Here is a 22192-nt window from a genome sequence, read left to right as displayed (position 1 = left end):
GGCAAAAAGTATGTGGTATGCAAATAGAATAGCTAATTCACAGGATAAAATTAAAGCCATATGGTCAGTTGTGAAGGAAGTGTCTGGTCAGCAGCACAAGGTTGACGATATAAAGTCGGTTTGCAGTAATATTTCTGTTACTGATAAATCAGATATATTTAGACTATTTAACAACCATTTTCTGAGCACTGCTGGTGAATTAAATAAAAATTTAGTATCTACAGGAAATCATATAAATTTCTTAGCAAATGCCTTTCCGAGATTGACGTCTGAAATACTCCTCTGTGATACAGACAAGAGGGAGACTGAGACAATAATCAAATCACTGAGGACTAAGGACTCTCATGGTTATGATGGAGTGTCTAGTAGAATATTAAAGTACTGCGCTGCACATGTTAGCCCTGTATTTAGCCATATTTGTAATTTTTCGTTTAGGAATGGTCAGTTTACTGAGCGATTAAAGTACTCAGTAGTAAAGCCACTTTATAAAAAGGGAGAAAGGGATAATGTAGATAATTTTAGACCTATTTCTATGCCAGCAGTGTTTGCAAAAGTTATCGAAAAGGCTGTGTATGTAAGGTTAATTGATCATTTTATATCACACGATTTGCTACCAAATGTACATTTCGGCTTTAGAAGCCGTTTGACAACTGAAAATGCTACATTCTCCTTTCCCTGTGAGGTACTGGATGGGCTAAACAAAAAGTTTCGAACGCTTGGCGTATTTTTTGATTTAACAAAGTCATTTAACTGTGTTGATCACACAACATTGCTCCAGAAGTTGGACCATTACGGAATAAGGGGAGTAGCTCACAATTGGTTCACCTCTTACTTTAGCAACAGGCATCAAAAGGTCATTATTCACAATGTTGATAACGGCTGTGATGTGGGATCTGAGTGGGGTACTGTCAAGTGGGGGGTGCCCCAGGGATCAGTGTTGGGGCCGCTCCTGTTCCTTATTTATATAAATGATATGCCCTCTAGTATTATGGGTAACTCTAAAATATTTCTGTTTGCTAATGGCACTAGCTTGGTAGTAAAGGATGTTGTGCGCAACATTGACTCGGTTTCAAGTAGAGCAGTACATGACCTCAGTTCATGGCTTGTAGAAAATAAACTAACTTTAAATTACAGTAAGACTCAGTTTTTACAGTTCCTAACACACAATTCAACAAAACCAGACGTTTTAATGTCACAGAATGGGCATATGGTTAGTGATACTGAACAGTTCAAATTCCTAGATGTTCAGATAGATAGTAAGCTGTCGTGTAAAGCCAACGTTCAGGATCTTGTTCAAAGACTTAATATTGCCATTTTCACTATTCGAACGGTATCGAAGTGAGTGATAGTTCGACATGTAAATTAGTCTACTTTGCTTATTTTCATTCACTTATGTCATATGGTGTTATGTTTTGGGGTAACTCTTCCCATTCTAGAAGGATATTTTTGGCTCAGAAACGGGCGGTTCGGGCAATAAGTGGTGTGAGTTCACGAACCTCTTGACGACCTCTTTTCACGAGTCTGGGTATTTTGACATTGGCCTCTCAATATGTATATTCCTTATTGTCGTTTCTTGTTACCAATATTAGTTTATTTGCAACAATAAGCAGCTTTCACTCGGTTAATACTCGGCAGAAATCAAACCTGCATTTGGATCGGACTTCCTTAACTCTTGTGCAAAAAGGTGTGCAGTATACTGCTGCATCCATTTTCAATAAGCTGCCACTCGAATTAAAAAATCTTAGCAGTAATCCACGCGCTTTCAAATCGAAACTGAAGAGTTTCCTCATGGGTCACTCCTTCTATTCTGTCGAAGAGTTCCTTGAAAAATTAAGATGATTCTCATTGTATTGCTGATAGCGTTTGTTTAAACTTATGGACTGATTTTCTTTCAGGTTCATGAACATTTATTTTTATCTGTTATTACTTTTTATGTTGTAAGTTCATGTACTGACATGTTCCATGACCTTGGAGATTTGCTCCTCAATTTGGTCCTACGGAACTTGACATTTAAATAAATAAATAAAAAATGAGGATTGCTGTCCAGATGCTTGAAATGTGCCACACAATTAGGGAGCAACAACAGCATTGTAGTTGTGAAATAACCATAGCTGTCCCAAACTGAATGTGAACACAGCTGTCATAGGTCACCAGTGTAGTACTACACTGTGAATGAGATGTGGGATGTACAATAACATGACCAGATCCCGAGTAAGCACACTTGTTTTTGTAGTTAAGGTGGTACAAGCATGATAAAATTGCACACTTAGAAGTCGTTAAAGAGACTGACATTCACAGACTGCTTGAGCGTAGTCAGCTGCCAGTGATGTCCTCTTTTGTTGCGGAGTGCCTGATCTTAAGGACATACGAAGAGTACAGAGTCAGTAAATTACACTTGATGAAGTAGTCCCTACAGGACTGGATTATGCTTATATTAGCAATTATAATAGTTGCTGTCTTTTGAAGCTTGAATATCCTGTCCATGTAGGCTGTAGGCGTTTCAGATTTCACATTGCAAGATACCTCGATCTTACATCACTTTCCTCTATGAGCATAAAACTGCGTGCAACAGCTGTTACCTTGTGAATCTGAATGCAAATTATTCACATTTATGGAGCAATATGGTATTTCGGCAACTTTTTCAAGACAGAGAGGTTGTGTACACGTTTTATGTTGTCAAACATCATATAAGATCAGCTGGATTCAATAATATTTTATGGAAGGCAAGGTTGGCAGTCGCTAAAGAAAAGATGTAACTTACGAGTTATGAACTGGGTACTAATGATCGTTGTTTATGTAGTTGTTATCTTTTTTTATTTGTGACTCTCTACCTATCGAGAGGGAGTGGATTGATATAACTTCAAAAAGTTAATCTCAGCAGTACAAAGGCAAAACGAAAATAAATTTGTACACCTTGCATCGACACAAAGACCGACGACAAAGTGGCATGCACTGTAATGCACCTCTAGGGTAAGAACATAAACTAAGGAACTATTTTAGCCATGATCAGAGGATTTAATTTCGCTCCAGTGCCTCCCACACTACCCATTGTAGAGTGGAATTGAGCACTCACAGGACGTCGCAGATTCACGAGTTGCAAATTTTTGTACAGTGGTAGGGAGTTATAATGAATAATGTTCTAAAAATCCTTGCTGGTGGAATGTGAATGTGGTGATGGGGGTCCTTTAAAAGTTACTTTTATGTTTTTCTTGACAATATCGAAAATCAAGGCTTCTAGCGAATATATTTCCGAGTACAAAATTAAACTACATCAGATTTCCTACAAAAAAGGTGTTAGTCATTATTTCTCTAGGATTAATGGTTTCCACATTTTAGGGGATGGAAAAACAGTAAATTACTAAACACAGTGTTTTTATCGCATAGAATTAATGTATGAGGACACTGTTAGCGTTAGTGAAGAACAAATGTTAAGCATTTGTACCACATCTAAGTACTGTAGAAACGTTTTAAATGATAACTTGTGTTCTGGGGACGTAACAGGGTGAGAAGTAAGGGGTAGACGTTAGAAGTGTGAGGGAAGGTAGGTAGCTGAATTGTGGTCTTTCGCTTTTCTCCTTCCTTGGTCTCTGCAAAATAAAGAGCGATCAGGCAACTCCCCATTGTGTCTACTGCAATATATCACAACAAAAGCAGCTATAGGGCGAGTCACCGACGTTTTAGCAGCTCACCTTGTGAATCACTGGTGATACAGCGTGAAGACATGTCTGAGGTTGTTTATTTTCCACAAAGTGCATTTACACTACATGGAATACAGATATGAATTACTAATAATTTTTAATGTAAGTAACACATATGGAGAGAATTTACATATAAATCTGTGCACAGTGTTCTACAACGCTAGGCAGAAATTGATTCTTAATCATCATGTACTGTAGTTGTAGAGTTCTTCCTGAAAAGGCGACTTTCCCCACCACGAGTGCTGCTCACTTTTCAGTTTACATACAAACTATGCCTTCCCAGCTTTTGCTGTCCAATTTTCTCACGTTAATAGATAAAATAACTTCACTGAGCATATATTTGTACAATCGAGTCATTTACAGTTTATTAAGTGAGTATTTATTTAAAGTTTTTAAATGAGCATTTTGTAAAAAGCTCAACAGCGGGAGCTGTCAGGTCAGATGTCTACCACACTGAAGAGTGCGCACCAAGTGTAACAATATGTTTTCTAAAATGTCGATTTCATTTTGTCCACTATCAATGGCTGGAATACTTTCCGCAGCTTGAGGGTGTCAGATGTGTACCTTGGATCCCTCTGTAAAAGACGTAGGTCACTTAGGTGTTATGGAACTACACATGTTTCAACATGAGTCAAACAATGAGTTACAGCAGATTACGGTTCTAAATTTAATCTTGGTCTGTCCTATTCATTCAGAGATACTGACACCCATCTCCCAAGACATACTGTAAATGTGTGGCTCTACTTATTGCAGCCCACTCTGCAAGTACCTGCATTTCCTGAATAGGAGAGATTTATACCGTCTACTAGTAAAACACTTAATGGTGAGAGAAGTGCAGTAACTTTCAAGGACTTCATTAATTCACCATGAAGTGGTTGCAGTAAGTTTACGTGGCTTAACAGTATGCTGTCAGCTACAGACAGCGGCAAATTGCCACATTTACCCATCCAGTCCCTTTGCCACCAACACTACATAGATCTCGGACAATATCACACTTACAAGTTCATTACTTCTCAGCCTCTGATTATATGAAGGTAGTTTACGTAAAAGCTTACCTAACAACTCCAAATAGTACTCTACACAGTGAAAAGAACTTCACTTTAAAAACTCGTGCTCAATGAAGTTATTTTGTTTACTCGTGTGAGTGGAGTGGACAGGGAATGCTGTGAAGGTATAGTCTGAATGTAAACTGAAATGCTAGCAGCGCTCTTGATGGGGGAAGTTGTCTTATGACTAAGAATCAGTTTCACTCCAGCATTGTAGAACAAGGTGCAGAGATCTATGTAGATTCTGTCCTTGTGGGTTTCTAACGTCAGTAGTATTAGTAACTCCTATCGGTATGCCATGTAGTGTTAACGCACTTTGAGGAAAAGAAACACTTTCAGATATGTCTGCACACGGTGTCGCCAGTGATTCATAAGGAAAGTTGTGGAAGGGTCGGTAAAACTTTCTTAAATAACCTGTACTTGCTGTTTGCGACATAATACGGTAGATAGAATGGAGAACTGTCTGGTCACTCTTCATTTTGCAGCCCTATGAAGGAAGGAAGTCCATGACCACAATCCAATAAACTATCCTCCCTGACACTTCTAAAATCCACCCTAGCCATCCCTCCCTGTTACATCTCTAAACACACTTTATCCCTTAAACCGTTTGTCGTCGATAGAGCATATATATCCCACTAACCTTAAGCGCCAATTTGAGTATGAGGATTCATGTCATCCGGCTCTGCCATCAAGGGACGACTGTACTGAACCTGAGAAAAAATCTGGACTGCACTGCACAGGCAATAGAGTGGGCTGTGACTACTTTTGTTGATTGGCGCTAGGGATGGTCTGAACTGCGATTTTCCGATATCAGTGATTTCTGTGAATGCTACTTTTCGGTAACTGTTATTCTTAACTGCGATTTGTCACGACTTACGCGATTTCTGCGCTTTATCACTGTAGATGTTACACTGTCATTGCTGGTAAATGAGAAATGAACTGTGTCAATGCAATCTAGAAATATGTTCTTGCCTGTATAGGTGATTGTTTGTCAAGGCCTAATGCAACGTTTCAGTAACCCAACTGACAAAATGTTAGCTGAAATGGTATTATTAATATTTCCAACGACTGTTCCTCAATTGTTACCTGATATACGAAAGATACGCTCACCCACAGACAAAATCAGTATTAAGTATGTCTTACCTATGTTCTTCCTTTTGCTTCAGTTTAAATTAATGGAACAAGTGTGAAAAAATGGATAGTGTGTTGTTGAGAGTCACAGCACTAGCTACCACATAGTACCGTAGGAGTTCACGTTTAGAATACGGATTCTAAATACTCTGGCCTGCATGCAAAGTGTGAAATCTCCTCCCAGTCAAGTGCTTTCATTCCAAAAGTATAAGCAGTTGTATGATGTGAATTATATTGCTGGTAATTAGTAGCAATATAAACGTTTGTTAGTTGAATAGTGATGGGGGGAATAAAATGTAATATCTATTGGAAACTGATTAAAATTACTGTTTAAATCATTTAAAACGAAAATTTTTAAAGAATAATTGAAAGAAATTGGAAGATACACATAACCTGGGCGAACTTTAACTGGCACTAATATCAACTAATATCAACAGACCTTCAATATTCAATACATTTAAGATCAAAATTCACCATTTACATTTTCGTACTTCTCGTTATCGCCATTGTGCATAGAGCTGGTTATGACGAACACCCCTCCTCTGCTCAATCAAATTCCTCTTGTATGATTCGATCCCCTTGATGCAGGATTCTCGACGTGTCGTGGAATAATGAACAGATGTTTTTTTTAATAAACTTCGTCGCCAAATAACTTTTATAACACGTCTTTATAATCTCCACTTAGAATACACATTTTTGAACAATATTACTGCAGAGGAACTCTTCATACGTCCGCCCGCTACCACTTATAGAGAAAAACGACTTTTTGACAATATTAACCGGCGGAACTCGTAATACGTCCGCCGGCTATAACTTATGGAGACGAACAGATGAATATAAAGAAATTTTTAAAAAATGAAGAGTGTATATAAAGGACAAGGCATAAAAGAATAATAAAAATAATAATACACTACTGGTCATTAAGATTGCTACACCAAGAAGAAATGCAGATGATAAACGGGTATTCACTGGACACACATATTTTACTAGAACTGACATATGATTACATTTTCACGCAATTTGGGTAGTAGATACTGAGAAATCATTACCCAGAACAACCACCTATGGCCGGAATAACGGCCTTGATACGCCTGGGAATTGAGTCAAACAGAGCTTGGATGGCGTGTACAGGTACAGCTGCCCATGCATCTTCAACACTATACCACACTTCATCAGGAGTAGTGACTGGCGTATAGTGACGAGCCAGTTGCTCGGCCACCATTGACCAGACGTTTTCAATTGGTGTGAGATCTGGAGAATGTGCTGGCCAGGGCAGCAGTCGAACATTTTCTGTATCCAGAAAGGACCGTACAGGACCTGCAACAAGCGGTCGTGCATTATCCTGCTGAAATGTAGGGTTTCGCAGGGATCGAATGAAGGGTACAGCCACGGGTCGTAACACATCTGAAATGAAACGTCCACTGTTCAAGGTGGCGTCAATGCGAGACGTGTAACCAATGGCAACCCATACCACCACGCCGGGTGATACGCCAGTATGGGGATGACGAATACACTCTTCCAATGTGCGTTCACCGCGATGTCGTCAAACACGGATGCGACCATCATGAAGCTGTAAACAGAACCTGGATTCATCCGAAAAAATGACGTTTTGCAATTCGTGCACCCAGGTTCGTCGTTGAGTACACCATCGCTGGCACTCCTGTCTGTGATGCAGCGTCAAGGGTAACGACAGCCATGGTCTCCGAGTTGACAGTCCATGCTGCTGCAAACGTCGTCGAACTGTTCGTGCAGATGGTTGTTGTCTTGCAAACGTCCCTATCTCCCCATCTGTTGACTCAGGGATCGAGATGTGGCTGCACCATCTCTTACAGCCATGTAGATAAGATGCCTGTCATCTCGACTGCTAGTGATACGAGGCCGTTGGGATCCAGCACGGCGTTCCGTATTACCCTCATGATACCACTGATTCCATAATCTGCTAACAGTCGTTGGATCTCGACCAAAGCGAGCAGCAATGTCGCGATACGATAATCCGCAATCGCGATAGGCTACAATCCAACCTTTATCAAAGTTGGAAACGTGATGATACGCATCTCTCCTCCTTACACGAGGCATCACAACAACGTTTCACCAGGCAACGCCGGTCAACTGCTGTTTGTGTATGAGAAATCGGTTGGAAACTTTCCTCATGTCAGCACGTTGTAGGTGTCGCCACCGGCGCCAACCATGCGTGAATGCTCTAAAAGCTAATCGTTTGCATATCACAGCATATTCCTGTCGGTTAAATTTCGCGTCTATAGCACGTCATCTTCGTGGTGTAGCAATTTTAATGGCCACCTTGTGTAATATGATACATTACAATTGCCCCTCGCTGTGCACTGACGTCATACGGAGGTGCACAGTGTCTGAGCTTATTTCTCTTTTTATGTGTTGATAACTCTGGCCGGTATGGGCATAGCCTTTATATTTCGGTCATTTGAGGTATCCTGTATGGTTACCAGTTTATACAGGTATGTCAGCTCCCTTAACACAAAGATGTATAAGTTTTCCTTCATAACAATGTGCTTGCTGTAAGCACGTAGTTCCATTATTGTATCAGTGTCTGCCCAGAGTTTAGTTGGCAAAGCATGTGCACGCAGCTCGACGTCCGTTAACCGTCCCTGCTCGCTTCACGCGTTTAATACAATGTCAGAGTGCCCGTGTCGTGCGTTCACATAGTCTTCGCTGCACAAATTCGTGAAGCTCGTGTTCAGTGGCGTGATCCACTGTGAAATCTTCGATGCGGTGACAACTGGTTTCCCGATCAGCGACCTGGGGAATGTATTTCACCCCGTCGCTCGCACTTATTCAGTAGGGATACCAGCTGTACGTCCGACATCCGCCGACAAGGTAAGTTTGTTGCTGCTCCTACGACGTTGTCGAGCACAGAAAATTCATGTCACACGCAGCATTGTCATTCTTAGTTCCATCACGCGCACACCCACATATCTCACACGCAAACTTAACACTTTGCAGGCAGTTTTCGTATGTTTTTGCGCTTTGTTTTTGAGCGCTTTTCATACCGTCCATTACACAAAATTTCTGTAACGTTGCCGGCCGCGGTGGTCTCGCGGTTCTAGGCGCGCAGTCCGGAACCGTGCGACTGCAACGGTCGCAGGTTCGAATCCTGCCTCGGGCATGGATGTGTGTGGTGTCCTTAGGTTAGTTAGGTTTAAGTAGTTCTACGTCTAAGGGACTGATGACTTCAGATGTTAAGTCCCGTAGTGCTCAGAGCCATCTGAACCATCTGTAGCGTTCTTTACCCATACTATACACAGGACAAAAAAATAAAAATAGGAACAATATTTTCGTGCCAGGTGTGGGGTTGTTTTGGGTGGAACTGATTTTTGAGATAGGTAGAGACACTTCGTTCCCACTCAGCCTGAGGTCTTGACTGGACTGACGTTTTTGTGACTCTGTCAGACGCTACATTGGCAGTCCAGTGAGAGCAGATGGAGCGAGAAGAACAGAAGAAAGAAGAGGAGGCCGGACGTTGAAGCCGGATGCCGGAAGACAGGGCCAGGGCAGCCTATCTTCACGACTACCGACACCGCGGGGGCGGCGGAGCGCCAACGAGACGGGGCCTTATCGCGGTCCTGGGAGGACCGACAGGGCATCGCACCCACGGCACCGAGCCAGGGCAGCGCGGAGACACGTCCTTCAGGTGTCAGCAGACGTCTCCAGAAGCGGCTGCGGACTACGCGACACCACGCCTGGCCCGAGACAGCGCATCGCTGGACAGGCGATAGCAGCTCGGCTCAAGCAGAGCACGTCGGCACGCATCTGCACGTACCAGACCAGCGCAACGTCAGCCCACTTCTACTCAACACGTCGCATCACAAACACAGTGAGTCATGACGACCCTTAACTCTGCCGATACTAAAAGCGGACTGGCTACGGCTAGCATTTCAATAAGCGACGCGTTAAAGTCGATCCCTCAGGTCTTTGATGGCACTAAGTCAGAATTTATAAATAACGTGGACATAGCCTTCGAACTAGTACGTGAAGCAAATCATCATACCCTTTTAAAATTTGTCAAAACAAGACTGCAGGGTCCTGCACGAAGCAAATTGCTCGTACGCGAACTATCTTCCACATGGGTAGAAGTATGAGCTATTTTGTTAGAAAATTACGTATCCAAACACATGTTAGATTTTTATGCTTGTTCTGCACTACTGGCCATTAAAATTGCTACACCAAGAAGAAATGCAGATGATAAATGGGTATTCATTGCACAAATGTATTATACTAGAACTGATATGTGATTACATTTTCACGCAATTTGGGTGCATATATCCTGAGAAATCAGTACCCAGAACAACCACCTCTGGCCTTAATAACGGCCTTGATATGCCTGGGCATTGAGTCAGAGCTTGGAGGCGTGTACAGGTACAGCTGCCCATGCAGCTTCAACACGATACCACAGTTCATCAAGAGTAGTGACTGGCGTATTGTGACGAGCCAGACGTTTTCAATTGGTGAGAGATGTGGAGAATGTGCTGGCCAGGGCAGCAGTCGAACATTTTCTGTATCCAGAAAGGACCGTTCAGGAGCTGCAACATGCGGTCGTGCACTATCCTGCTGCAATGTAGGGTTTCGCAGTGATCGAATCAAGGGTAGAGCCATGGGTCGTAGCACATCCGAAATGTAACGTCCACTGCTCAAAGTGCTGTCAATGCGAACAAGAGGTGAGCGAGAGGTGTAACCAATGGCAACCTATACCGTCATGCCGGGTGATACGCCAGTATGGCGGTGACGAATAGACTCTTCCAATGTGCGTTCACCACGATGTCGTCAAACACGGAACCTGGATTCATCCGAAAAAATGACGTTTGGCCATTCGTGCACCCAGCTTCCTCGTTGAGTACACCATCGCAGGCACTCCTGTCTGTGATGCATCGTCAAGGGTAACCGCAGCCATGGTCTTCGCGCTGAGAGCCCATGCTGCTGCAAACGTCGTCGAACTGTTCGTGCAGATGGTTGTTGTCTTGCAAACGTCCCCATCTGTTGACTCAGGGGTCGAGACTTGGCTGCACGATCCGTTACAGCCATGCGGATAAGAAGCCTGTCATCTCGACTGCTAGTGATACGAGTCCGCTGGGATCCAGTACGGCGTTCCGTATTACCCTCCTGAACCCAAAGATTCCATATTCTGCTAACAGTCATTGGATCTCGACCAACGCGAGCAGCAGTGTCATGATACGATAAACCGCAATCGCGATAGGCTACAACCCGACCTTTATCAAAGTCGGAAACATGATGGTACGCATTTCTCCTCCTTACACGAGGCGTCACAACAACTGCTGTTTGCGTATGAGAAATCGGTTGGCAACCTTCCTCCAGTCAGCACGTTGTCGGTGTCGCCAGCGGCGGCAACCTTGTGTGAATGCTCTGAAAAGCTAATCGTTTGCATATCGTAGCATCTTCTCCCTGTCGGTTAAATTTCGTAGCACGTCATCTTCGTGGTGTGGGAATTTTAATGGCCAGTAGTGTATGTTTTCGAGTAGGCAATCAAAGGGAGAATCAATTGCAGATTGGGCTAATAAAGTAGATTCGCTTCAACATCAATTTCGTGAAGCTGTACACGGTGCTATGTCAGCATCAGAACTGGCGGGATCTGTGGCGTTAGTAGGAAAATTAAACAGAGGAGTATTCATTCAGGGGATCTACGATTAGCGTACACAGACAATCATGCGTGCAAGGGGCGAAAACATTACTCTGACTGAAGCGGTCGAAGTCCCTTTGACAGAAGAGTCAGGAGTTATGTCCAACAACGAAAAAGGATTTAATGACAGAAGTCAGCAGGGCAAAATGGGGAAAGCTACTCTCAAGTGTTTTACCTGTGGCCGTGTACTGCATACGTCAAAGGATTGCAGGAGTAATATCAGGTGCAAGACTTGTGGGAAATAGGGCCATTTAACGCGAGACTGTCGGCTTCAGAAACGGATTCACAAAGTCGAATCGGCGCAAGCGTGTCGAGAATCAGAGACGTCAAAAACAGTTAAATGTGAAAGTTGCAGTTTATTGGGACATCGAGGTCCTTGCAAGAAAGCGAAATCAGTTGTGTGTTTTGCGTGTCATAGGCCAGGACACATGGCTAGAGAATGTACTGAGAACTCAGGGTCAACTGTGAAAAGTAAGAAGCAGGGAAACGCTCGGAAATCATAAGATTACAGTCGCCTTATGCTGAACTAGGGAAGGTATTTAAAGTCGACTGTGAGAGTAAAAATGAGTTTTTACAATTAAGGTACCCCAAGAGTACAGAAAGTCCGTTAAAATTGCTTCAAGATAATGGAGCTCGGTCGGGTATAGACCTGAAGAAAGTATAAAGATTAAAGGTATTACGAACCCAGCCATGAACACGTATAGGACAGCAGTCTTAGATCTTGACATAGATCGCGAGTTAAGAGTTAAACGTAAGTTTCATCTGGTAGGAGGCGAATTGGATATTCCCTATGATGGTTTAATTGGAAGAGACTTCTTTACGAAGAATGGCGTAGTGACTGACTACGCAAAAGGAACATTGTGGATCAGCGGCCGGCCGGAGTGGCCAGGCGGTTCTAGGTGCTACAGGCTGGAACCATGCGACGCTACGGTCGCAGGTTTGAATTCTGTCTCGGGCATGGATGTGTGTGATGTCCTTAGGTTACTTAGGTTTAAGTAGTTCTAAGTTCTAGGGGACTGATGACCTCAGAAGTTAAGTCCCATAGTGCTCAGAGCCAGTTTGTGGATTAGGGGTAGATCTGTTAAGCTGTGTACGGGGGTGGAGACACCAAGGCCACGTACACAAGAGCCGGGGCTTAAGGGGCCGCCGATGGAGTATGAACCTGCAGAGAGAGAATGCAGTACACAGGTTACCGGTAGCCATGTGTCGCCAACAAGAAAAAGTCGCTACCGAGCCTAGGACAGACCAGGTGGCAAAAATAGAGTTAGGTCCTCGCGAGGAGAGGTTTTGAGGATAGATGTTGCAGATGCTAGCCTAGAGGAAGGCATTGTGGAAAAGCAAGAATTGCTAGAAGGAGTGTACCTCCCAGAAGCGTTGGTGAGAATAAGAAAGGACTCTTGTTTAATTAATGTGTTAAATACAAGAGACGAGGCGATTTCTCTTGAAATGCCTCGGATTAAAGTGGAAGGAGTTCCACAGTTCAGCACTAGGCCGCAGCGGACCGTGCGTAACGTAAAAGTCTCGAGCACAAAAAAGTCTAGAATCAGTTTACTTCAGGAGAATTTACGATTGGATCATTTAAATGATGTAGAAAAACAGTCCATAATAGAGGTGTGTCTGCGTATAATTACATTTTCCATCTGCCTGGAGACAAGTTGACATGTACAGAGACGCTTCGTCATAAGATACAATTGATTCCTGAGGCACAGGGGTGAATTATTTGTTTCCGCGCAAACCGAATCCCGGAAGCGCGGATAGAAGCGTTGCAACAAGTGAGAAATCAAATGTTAGAGGACGATATAATCGTTCCTTCCACCAGTTCTTTCACCTTTCCTGTAATTATGATTACAAAAAAGATGGGTGCATCAGTTAAAAAGAAATGGCGAGTAGTTGGCGACTTCAGGAAGCTAAATGACATTAGTATCAACACAGTCTTTCCGCTTCCGCGAATTGATAAAATTCTGGATGGCTTAGGCAAAGTGAAATATTTTTCAACACTTGATTTGGCAAAATTTTATTACCAGGTGTTATTAGAAGAAAAAGATAGAGAACTTACAGCTTTTAGTGCGCCATATGCTCATTATATGTATAAATGATGCCCATGGGAGTTCGTTCAACACCTTCCACCTTTCAAAAACTGATGAATGCCGTATGAACTGGGTTGCAGGGTGACAAGATGTTTATTTATTTAGATGACATAGTAGTTTTTGGTCCATCTCTGGAAGAGCACAATTCCCGATTGGGTCAAGCCTTCGAGAGACTAAGAGAACATAATTTGAAGTTGCAGGTTCATAATTGCGAATTCTTAAGTAAGGAAGTCACATATTTGGGGCATGTTTTGACTGTAGATGGGGTAAAACTGAATCCCAACAAGTTGAAAGCAGTGGTGGAGTTTCTGCAGACACAAACAACAAAAGAATTGAAACATTTATTGGATTAATAGGGTGATATGGGCGTTTCTTGAGTGACTTAAGCAAAGTGGCAAAACCACTCCATGAATTATTAAAAAAGGTGTTAAGTATGAATGGGGCGCAGAGCAAGAAAATGCGTTCCGAATGCTGAAAGAGAAGCTACTTAACCCCTTGATATTACAGTATCCAGATTTTTCAAAAACGTTTATCATTACAACTGACGCGAGTTCATTTGCGATAGTGTCTGTTCTATCACAAGGAGAAACAGACAGAGACCTCCTCGTGGCCTTTACATCCAGAACCCTAAACAATGCAGAGCGAAATTATAGGACAATTGAACGGGAATTACTGGCCGTGGTTTGGGCCGTCAAACATTTCAGACCGTATGTATTTGGTCGCAAGTTCACCATCTGTACTGATTACAAGCCATTACAGTGGATCGGAAATATTAGCGATCCGCCCTCACGTTTAATGAAGATGAGACTGAAATTAGAAGAATATGATTACGAAATTGTGTATAAAAAAGGGAAAAATAATCTGGTTGCTGACGCGCTCTCGAGAGTGAGAGAGTTCAGGGCGTCTGATAACCGCCCGGACGGCGACAGTAGCCTGTGTCAGGGCATGGCCGAAGAGGCAGCCATAGAGCAGGTCCCGGACTCACAAGGAGACCGTGCACCAGCTGAGTCAATTACGGCGGAAGGTATAAACAAAAGTGAGGAAACAGCGGTAGGTCAGGTAGAAGAACAACAGGAAATAACTGATGCAGAAAAGGCGAAAACTTTGCGAGAACTCCATGACGCACCCATAGGTGGCCATCAAGGGATCGTGAGAACCTACGATCGTATATGAAAATACTGAACGTGGCCAGGTATGAAGAAGGACATTGAGGACTATATTAGAAAATGCCCCAGTTAGAAAAAATAAAATAACACAGAATAAGACAAAAATGCCTGTGGTTATAACACCAACGCCGCAAGGCGTATTTGATCGGTGTGATATTGACATTGTCGGCCCATTAACAGTAACCGAGAAAAACAACAGGTATATACTGACATTTCAAGACGCGCTAACGTTCATTGTGGCCGAACCCATAGAAAAAACAGGACGCAGACTGTGTGGCTCGCGTCCTCGTGGAAAAAATAATTATAAAGTTTGGAATGCCTTTGGTAATAGTGATGATGGCAGCAACTTCTTGAGTGACACGCTAAAGAGAGTGTGCAAAATGTTAAGGATTGACAGAGTACAAACTTCTTGTTATAATCCGCAGTCTAAGGGCGCATTGGAAAGGTCGAACTGCACCATAACAGAATTTTAAAAAAAAATGGTTCAAATGGATCTGAACACTATGGGACTTAACATCTATGGCCATTAGTCCCCTAGAACTTAGAACTACTTAAACCTAACTAACCTAAGGACATCACACAACACCCAGTCATCACGAGGCAGAGAAAATCCCTGACCCCGCCAGGAATCGAACCCGGGAACCCGGGCGCGGTAAGCGAGAACGCTACCGCACGACCACGAGCTGCGGACTAATAGAATTCCTAAGGCACTATATCAACAGACAACAAACAGACTGGGACGACTGGCTTCAATTCGCTGTCTTCGTGTTCAATACCACACCTCATAGTGCAACCAATTATACACCCCATGAGTTGTAGAGAATGCAACATACCTGGAACACTGCAAAGAGATCCCACAGGTGTTACGTAAGACTACGATGATTATGTTCTTGAATTAAAAGAGAAAATGAGGCAAATGCACCAGTGCGCAAGGGATCATAACAAACAGTGTACACAAAAATAAGGAATACTATGATATTACGAAGAACCCCAGACGCGTACTAGTGTGTAAAGCCAGCCTGATCCCAGCCCTGAGAATAGCAATGTCAGTAGACTCACGGGGAGCCCGAGAGGCGGAGCTAAATGACGTATAACAACATTGTTCCAAGCCTTATTAGGCAGTGCAGTTACGTTTACCTTTCAGCTGAACAATGTTGATACCAAATACCGCCTTAGGAGCAGTAGAGGGGTCCTGACCAAACCATGATTGGCAGGCACCTGCAAGAGACCTACGGTACTGGCTGGGTGGCTTTAAGTGAGAGAAACAGTGCCCCCACACGACTCTTTAAAACCCCTAGAATCCGCATTTTGGCAGAGTTCTCAGACAGCCGATCAGTGCGCCGAATCTGTGACCGTCGACTCCAGCCTCGGTCGCCCTCCTCGTTGTCTGTTCTCTTTGTCTCTCTCTCTCTCTCTTGGAGTGCCTCAGTGAACAGTGTCACATTCATTTGCTTTGCTTTGCAACTACGCTGTTGCCTTAAGATGCTGCTAGTGTCTGCTACTGTGGTTAGCATCCACTCTTGGGACTTGTACACTGGCTTCTGTTGTAACAGTGTTATTCATGCTTTTCCTAACCCTAGAACTAACCTCCAGTGTATTAGTTAGTCTCGTCTGGAATAAACAACTATTTCAAAACCCTGATTGTCCAAGAGTCTCCACAACGAGATCCCTACCGAGTCTCACCAACTGCATTTCTAGTAAATGCCTGTACCAGTGTTGGCTCAGATAGAAGAAAACAATCAAATGCTTTCACTGTGAATTGTCCGTCTGCCTTCTGCTCTGTACCGCTCGGGAGCGCAGTCTGACCAGCAACCCCTTTTTCCCTCTCCCACCTACGTCAGGACACGATGAGGTTAGTTTCTAAGTTTGTGAATGAAAGTAGGGGCATCATTTACGCAAAGTGTGAAACCTCCCCCCACTCAAGTGCTGTCATTCCAAAAGTATAAACAGTTGTATGATGTGAATTATATTGCTAGTAATTAGTAGCAATATAAACGTTTGTTAGTTGAATAGTGATGGGGGGAATAAAATGTAATATCTATTGGAAACTGATTAAAAATTACTGTTTAAATAATTTAAAACGGAAATTTTTAAAGAATAATTGAAAGAAATTGGAAGGTACACATAACCTGGGCGAACTTTAACTGACACTAATATCAACAGACCTTCAATATTCAGTACATTTAAGATCAAATTCACCATTTACATTTTCGTACTTCTCGTTATCGCCATTGTGCATAGAGCTGGTTATGACGATCATCCCTCCACTGCTCAAGCAAATTCCTCTTGTGTGATTCGATCCCCTTGATGCAGGATTCTCGACGTGTCGCGGAATGATGAACAGATGGTTCTTTTAACAAACGTCGTCTCCCAAAAAACTTTTATAACACGTCTTTAATCTCAAGTTAGAATAAGCATTTTTGAAAATATTACTGCAGCGGAATTCTTCATACGTCCGCCCACTACCACGTATAGAGAAAAAAAAATTTTTTTGGCAATATTAACTCGGCGGAACTCGTAATACGTCCGCCCGTTATCACTTATGGAGACGAACAGATGAATATAAAGAAATTAAAAAATTGAAGAGCATATATAAAGAACGAGGCAGAAAAGAAAAGAATAATAATAATAATAATACAATACTGGCCATTAAAATTGCTACACCAAGAAGAAATGCAGCTTCAACACGATACCACAGTTCATCAAGAGTAGTGATTAGCGTATTGTGACGAGCCAGTTGCTCGGCCACCATTGACCAGACGTTTTCCAGACGTTTTCAATTCGTGAGAGATGTGGAGAATGTGCTGGCCAGGCCAGCAGTCGAACATTTTTTGTATCCAGAAAGGACCGTACAGGACCTGCAACATGCGGTCGTGCATTATCCTGCTGAAATGTAGGGTTTCTCAGGGATTGAATGAAAGGTAGAGCCACGGGTCGTAACACATCCGAAATGTAATGTCCACTATTCAAAGTGCTGTCGATGCGAACAAGAGGTGACCGAGACGTGTAACCAATGGCATCCCATACCATATCATGCGGGTTATACGCCAGTATGGTGATGACAGATACATGCTCCCAATGTGCGTTCACCGCGATGTCGCCAAATACGGATGAGACCATCATATGCTGTAAACAGAACCTGGATTCATCCGAAAAAATGACGTTTGGCCATTCGTGCACCCAGCTTCCTCGTTGAGTACACCATCAAAGGCGCTCCTGTCTGTGATGCAGCGTCAAGGGTAACCGCAGCCATGGTCTCCGAGCTGACCGTCCATGCTGCTGCAAACGTCGCTGAACTGTTCGTGCAGATGGTTGTTGTCTTGCAAACGTCCCCATCTCCTCATCTGTTGACTCAGGGATCGAGATGTGGCTGCACCATCCCTTACAGCCATGCGGATAAGATGCCTGTCATCTCGACTGCTAGTGATATGAGGCCATTGGGATCCAGCACGGCGTTCCGTATTACCCTCCTGAACCCACCGATTCCATATTCTGCTAACAGTCATTGGATCTCGACCAACGCGAGCAGCAATGTCGCGATACGATAAATCGCAATCGCGATAGGGTACAATCCCACCTTTATCAAAGTCGGAAACGTGATGGTACGCTTCTCCTCCTTACACGAGGCATCATAATAACGTTTCACCAGGCGACGTCGGTCAACTGCTGTTTGCGTACGAGAAATCGGTTGGAAGATTTCCTCATGTCAGCACGTTGTAGGTGTCACCACCGGCGCCAACCTAGTGTGAATGCTCTGAAAAGCTAATCGTTTCCATATCACAGCATCTTCTTCCTGTCGGTTATATTTCGTGTCTGTAGCACGTCATTTTCATGGTGTAGCAATTTTAATGGCCAGTAGTGTAATATGATACACTACAATTACCCCCACGCTGTGCTCTGACGTCATATGGAGGTGCACAGAGTCTGATTTTTTTTTCTTTTTATGGGTTGATAACTATGGCGGGTATGGGCATAGCCTTTATATTCGGCTATTTGAGTTATCCTGTATGGTTACCAATTTATACAGTCATGTAAGCTCCCTTAACACAAACATATATGTTTTCCTTCGTAACAAAGTGCTTGCTGTAAGTGCATAATCCCATTATTGTCAGTCAGCGTCAGCCCAGAGTTTAGCTTGCAAAGCATGTGCGCGCAGCTCGACGTCTGTTAACCGTCCCTGCTCGCTTCACGCGTTTAATACGTGGTCAGAGTGCCCGTGTCGTGCGTTCACATAGTCTTCGCTGCACAAATTCGTGAAGCTCGTGTTCCGTGGCGTGATCCATTGTGAAATCTTCGATGCGGTGACAACTGGTTTGCGGATCAGTGACCTAGGGAATGTATTTCACCCCGTCGCTCGCACTTATTCAGTAGGGATACCAGCTCTACATCCGACATCGACCGACAAGGTAAGTTTCTTGCCGCTTCTACGAAGTCGTCGAGAACAGAAAATTCATGTTTTTACGACATTGTCGAGCACAGAGAATTCATGTCACACGAGGCATTGTCATTCTTAGTTCATCACGCGCACACCCACATAACTTCACACGCACACTTAACACTTTGCAGGCAGGTTTCGTATATTTTTGCGCTTTGTTTTTGGGTATTTCTTATACCGTTGCATACACAAAATTTCTGTAGTGTCCTTTCCACATACCATACACAGGACAAAAAAATAAAAAGACAACTAAAAAAATAAACGCATCCTTTTTATCTGCTGACATGTCATCATTGTTGCTTCTATACATTACAGTCTGATTGGCATTTTGTTTAGTACATTTTGTTAAATTATAATTTCGTGGCATTGTTCAAGCCACTACAACAGATTCTACGCGCTGCTTAAATAACTACGCATGGCCTCGCCTCTCTAGCATTCTCCAGGAAGGATCTAAACATTACAGGGTTGAGGAAATTTCACGGATAGGCATTTATGTGCTCAGTTACGTCTTGTTTCGAGACTTAATTGTGATCCCCAGAGCAAAATAGCTTGTTGTTTATAAACATAACGCAAACCTGACGATACCAATCGTATCGAATACTTATTTAGTGTTTATAAAGTACAACTCAGTATTTACTTGTTATGTTCATTGTATAAAAGATAACCATTTCATATGCTGAGGTACACAAAGTTGCATCATCAGTACTGTATGTCATGTACAATGAGCGTAAAATGGTGTTTGTATAAGTAAGAAACGTGCAAAAATAGTTCAATGTAAATCAGGTGTTTGACGTTTTCATGAGTAGGCGACGCTTGCAGTAGTTATGTTTCGCCCCCTTGATTGTTTCGTAGTGCTCCACCTTAGTTAAGCATCTTGATATGCGACGTACTGCAACCGTATTCTTCTAGACATATTTTCACACTATCACATTAATACCTGTCATAAACATACAATTATATTTACTTGCGATGCTGCCCTTTATTATGTTTATATGGTACCTAAAACTCGACAAGCATTTATCTTTCTTCACTTTAGGACATGTCAGTGCATCGTTCCCTAGAAGAAAAAACTTAATACTAACTTAAAACTAAATCTTCATAGATAAGTGTATAACGTTCTGGCGTCGCGGTGGCTTCGATCTCTAGGGTAGGCTAACTTCCACTATGTTGACCATTTTTTGCGCGGTGACGCCAGTTAGTGTCCTGAGAGGCTCTCGACTGAAATTCTCTTTGCCTCTGCTTGTTATTTGGCATATGTGTGTTACTTTGGTGGCCGAATTCCGCTGTCTGTGGGTTATTTGGTTGTCTCCTATTGCTTTTCTTTTGCCAAGCGATCGGATGATTATTGCCAGTAGCTTGTATATGCACATATTGTACAGGCTGGCCATACGTTACTCGCCCATTGTAACTGTTTTTGCTAAATTTTTGTCCATTTCTTTTATATCCACCTTTGTATTTACGGCTTTCTCCATTGTAGTTGTGATTACCGTTACCATTAACATAGGTCTGTGTGGGGTAAGTTTGCCATCAGTGTTGTACTACGAATCCGTTGTTTACTTGTTCGTCCGTAAATCTCTGTCTCGCTATCGTCGTCGTAACAGACTTCACTTGTACTGGTCCCTCTTCGTATATTAAATCTTTTGAGTCTAATACAGATAGAAAGTATTCGGTGTCGTGTTCCGGGTTGGTAATGAATTTTTCACTAGTGTGGGCAGCACGACGGCTCTTTAAAATTTTCAGCAAGTCTACTTAGATAACTGGTCCATCCAGTATCTGGTTTTATTGAAATATTTTTCAAAATAGCCCCTTCAGCTTCCATACTTGCTACTGAACGGAGCTGGGTTGAATACAGTAGAACCCCTCTAATCCGACCCTGGATGGCCCGTCACTCCGGTTAGTCCGACCATGCTGAGGCTCGCGAGCCTGTGCCGACTTGTCACTGACTGGACGCCTGTCGGGCTATTGTTGTGGTGTCTGTTGCTGTGCATATTGTTATACTGTACGTTATTGCGCAGTTTTATCCTTTGTTGGGATTAAAAAACTTCGTTGTTTGCTTTATTCCGTGTTCTCTACCGTACTTATTACTTTAGATTCACTGTGTGTACAGTTGTCTGTTTTTCAACATGTCGGGATTCGAACGTAAACACGTAACTCTTTCACTAAATGAAAAATTAGCAGTGCTACAAAGACTGGACGAAGGAGATTCGCTCTAAAAAAATTGCAAAGAAACTGAATGTACGAGTAGGTGTTACGACAATTAAGGATTGGAGGAAGAATCGGAAAGACATTGACTCCTATGCAGTTACGATTGATGGTAAAAACTAAGCCTAAACTGCTTGATAACGCATTGTGGATGTGGTTTTGTCAAGAAAGAAGGAAAGAAACTCCAATATCCGGGCCAATTCTCAAAGAAAAAGCGATAGTTTTGCACAAACAACGGGAAGCCGAAAGTAAATTTGCTGCCAGCAAAGGCTGGATTGATCCTTGGAAAACTCGCCAAAAATGTGTCCCTGACTTTTTTTTCCAAGTAATTTGTTTTCGTTTGTACTGTAAAAACAATGCATCAGTATAATCATTTCTTAGTTTATACATACAATAGTTTCTGTCATTCTAAAAAATTTCGTTTTATATACAGTGCTATAAACATTTTTAGTTTATAGTATATATCGTTTATACGTTATTATGTACAGTACAGTACTGTAATTTTTTTGTCGTTTTTCCTTTTAAAACTAATACATATTATAATATGTATAGACGTTTTTTAGTTAATATACTGTTTAACACTGTGTAAAAAAACATCTTTTTGTATTACTGTAGATACCTTTTAGTTCTTAAATCGTTTAATTTTTTGTACTAAATGTGTTTTTTTATTTTTTGCAGTAAATATTAGATTTTTCGGATAATCCGACCATGGTCCCGGTCCCGAAGGTGACGGATCAGAGGGGTTCTACTATACTTCACGTC

Source organism: Schistocerca gregaria, chromosome 2, assembly GCF_023897955.1.
Source record: "Schistocerca gregaria isolate iqSchGreg1 chromosome 2, iqSchGreg1.2, whole genome shotgun sequence".
Classification (NCBI taxonomy): Eukaryota; Metazoa; Arthropoda; class Insecta; order Orthoptera; family Acrididae; genus Schistocerca; species Schistocerca gregaria.
Note: the sequence above shows the minus strand (reverse complement) of the source record.